Source organism: Tinamus guttatus, unplaced genomic scaffold, assembly GCF_059628265.1.
Source record: "Tinamus guttatus ecotype Peru unplaced genomic scaffold, ASM5962826v1 Tinamus_guttatus_pri_ptg000009l, whole genome shotgun sequence".
Lineage (NCBI taxonomy): Eukaryota > Metazoa > Chordata > Aves > Tinamiformes > Tinamidae > Tinamus > Tinamus guttatus.
The window spans coordinates 113,651-117,222 of NW_028288543.1; the positions used below are offsets into that span (position 1 = coordinate 113,651).

Consider the following 3,572-nt stretch of genomic DNA (forward strand, 5'->3'; position numbering starts at 1 on the left):
TCATCAGCCATGAGCAGTGACACAGCTTGACTCTCTTGCAGCAGCTTCAGGCTTTCCAGTGACAGGGATTTCTCACACTTGCACTGCTGGATGGGAAACCATTGGTAGACTGTGCAAACAAAATACCTTCCCACAGATACTCCCTAGTACTTTTATTCAAATCAAGTCATAAAATTTTTTATCAGAATATCATGGTGCTCTTGCATTGCCCTAGAAACTGGATCCTGGTCTATGTTTGCTGAAGGTTATTGCCCAGCAATAAGCTCCAATAGATCCTACTTCCAGCTGAGCGACAACTAGCTCTTCAGAGACATTTATGACCATTCTCACTGCACCTCAGTCATGTGAGCTTTCAGGCTGGCTCCCAGCCCTTCCCATTGGGGATCCTCAGCACAGAGTGGCTTCATGAAGTGGCTCATGAAGGTGTATGGCACTAGCTTCTGCAAGTCCCTCACTAGCTCTGTCTCAGCACATCTGTTTTTTGACAGACAACTCCAGTTCCAGATCCCTAATTCTCCACTGCTGTCAGTCTACTATGGAAGCCTGAGTAGCAGCTCTTTCTTGTCCTATTCTGTCATGGGCAGCTGCCTGCATGTGCTGAAACAGACTGACTTCCTGTAGTTTTTGCTGTAGCTCTTGCCCAGCCCTTTGTTCACTCTCCCTTTTATATTGTTCTGTCTGTGATCCATCATCTTGGCATTTAACTGACATCTGAGGAAAACCACCTCTTCTTCCAGCTGCCTCTTTCTCTTTCGTAGTTTTTCCAAGTTCCCATGCATCAAAGCCAAGTCTTGATGCCAACCTTTATTTGATTTTTCTAGATGCCTTGAGTTTTTCCGCTCTGCCTACAGCCAGTGGGAAAGTTGAAAGACCTTTGTTCTCAGTCTGCTAACTTCACTGCTCTTTCTACAGGTACCTTCCATTTCATCCTGAAAATTTAAATGAGATTCTCTCTCTTGCCTCTCATACACCCTCAACTTCTTCATGGCTTGTTCCAGAATATTCTTGGATGTGTTGCATTCTTTCTGCAGTTCAAACTTTCTTACCATTTCCTGCTCCAGACGAGTTTCTGTTGGTTGTGTACATTCTGCCAGTGTCTTCAATGATTTTCTTTTGCTCTTCCACTGCTCATTTTGGTGTTCTTCTGAAAGCAAGTGTTCTGAATCTAGACCTTGGATTCTAACTTGCTGTTGTTGGGCTCCGCCTTTCAGAATGCCAGAATGCCTTCTGGCATTTTCAAGCTCGAGTCGTCCCACTCAATTCTTCCAGTTGTTTTAGATTAACAGTTTCCAAAGAGGTTTCCAGAAGGTCATGCAGCTTCTGTGAAGAAATTATGGCTTTTCTTTGCTTATTTTCCAGGGTTGACTTCAAATCCTGAACATAACATTCAGATTGTATACACTGTTGTTCTGACTACTGCAACTTGGCTTTAACTCTGTTCAGTTCCTCTTGTAACCTCTGTTTGTCTTCTTTCAGTTCACTGCAGTAAAGCTTTGCAGCTTCAAGTGAACTTTCTGGAATCAAATGCCTTTCAAGAGCAGTAGCTACCTCCTCCTGCAGTTGTCCAGGCTATGGCCTGTCTACCATACTGAGAATATGTTTGTGTTTTGGCATCCTCACGTGCTTTAAGTTTTTCTCTCTTGTTTGCAGACACCTGAATTTTCACTGCTGCTTCTGGACTCAGGAATTCAGGCAAGGAATGCAGGCTCTTGTAAACCCACAGATCCTCCTCCTGGTCCACTGCGGCTGCCAATGTAACATCTCTCCCATCAGCAAGGTCATCTGCAGCATGCAGGACTTGAGGACCTTCCATAGCCTTCTCATTCTCTCTTCTAGGTGATTCTTCCTTTGCAGCAAAACTGAATTTTTTTCTTTCTTAGGAGCGAGACAGCTCTCATGACTTGCCACCTCCTCACACATTCCTGCTAAGCTTACCTCAGAAAAGTTATCTCTAACTTCTCCATCCAGAGCAAGGGCACCTAAGGCAAAGCCAGCAGGTCTTGCCCCAGGCGGAGTGCTGAGCACTGGTGTGCCTGTGGCACGGCCTGCAGAAGCTTCTCCTGCCCTCTCCCAATCTGTGTAGCCTGCCGGTTGTTCACTAACACAGTAATGTCCAGAGTTTCCAGCATGATCCTCAGCTGTCTTTCCAATAAAGCCTTTCTGGGAAAGATTAGCACCATATCGAAGAAGCACTTCTATTACACGCATGACTCCAGCAGTGGCAGCAAGCATAAGAGAGGTCCTTTTAGCTACACATCATGTGGACACGCATGTACACATGTGAGCATGCCCGCTCAGCTCTGTTTCCTGGGCCTCAGCGATGCAGGCCAAGAAGGTGCTGGTGTGCGGTGGCCGCGTCTGCCCCTTACCCAGGGGCTCCAAGAACCTCTTCACGGCTCAGCCGGGACCGGCGTGGGGGCTGAGGTGGCTGGAAGGGCTCGGGGAAAGCAGGAAAAGGAGCGGAGCTGCCAGCAGTGACTGCAGCCCGAGGCAGCTCCTGCGCAGCTGCGCCCCAGCAGGCTTGGAGCCCCCACACCGCGGGCGAGCGCACATGGCGCTGCCGCCCATGCCCGGGGCAACGGCCACCAGGGCGCCCAACGGCCGCGCAACGGCCATGGGCGGTGGTGGCTTGTCCTGCTTCTGGAATAACCGCACAGGTACAATTCTACATTGCTGTTGCAGGAGTTATCACCAAAATAGACCCATGTTCTGCCCACAGCGTCATGCTTTCCCCCTCACCTAACGGTTAACTCTTTTTGCAAAGATGGGTCTGCCTCTCTGGTGATGGTCCTACCAGGATCTGAGGAGCATCTATTGCAGCTCAGAGCTGAGCCTGGGATTGATGGAAGTTTTAGAAATGCTACCACAGTCTGAAGATATATATATGTTATAATACGTTTGTAAACTGTACCAGCAATTACGTTAGTAATAAATAGCCAGACAGGACAGAAGTACCAACTTTGACCCAAATATGTCACAAGTCCCTGCAAGGGCTTCCTGCTGGTCCCTACCTAGGATGGGCGATGCTGCTGAACCTGCACCAAGGCCTTCCCAAAAACAGTGCTACCCTGTCTCCCTTCCCAGTTCAGATTCAAGTAGTTGAGATGTTTTCTTGGGGCATGGAGGGGGATCCCCTCTACCTAGTCTCTCCTACCAAAACACGTTCAGATTTTTTGTTTTGCTTGAGTTGAGTGTTGTTTCTGTCTCAAGAAACAGATGTTGAAAGGCAAAAGGCGCTGATATATCACTGACCAATGAAAATTAAATAAATTTCATTTAGCAGGTCATAAAGTTAATGTGGCTAATTGGAACATAAGGATAAAGGAAAGAAAAAAAAAAGAAAGAAACTCTTGTATTATCCTTTCTATTTCTTCCCTCTTTCTTTTTAAGGATAGCCTATCATTAGTCATCATGAAAGCTCCCAGTGACCATTGAAACAGAGGAGGAACCTTTGACATAGTTTGATCAATCCTAATTGAATAGACTAGAGGGACAGCAGCCAAAAGGAGGGGACCCGTTCTTTGCATTTGACAGCCTCGTCCTTTTTAGTTTGTCAGCTGTCAGAAAACATT

The 3,572-nt window shown here is 46.9% G+C and overlaps 1 pseudogene; it reads right to left on the minus strand.

Annotated features, from left to right (window-relative positions):
- Window positions 1–465: 465 nt before the first annotated feature.
- LOC148596335 (ankyrin repeat domain-containing protein 26-like) lies at window positions 466–1,813 on the minus strand (annotated as a pseudogene).
- Window positions 1,814–3,572: the final 1,759 nt, after the last annotated feature.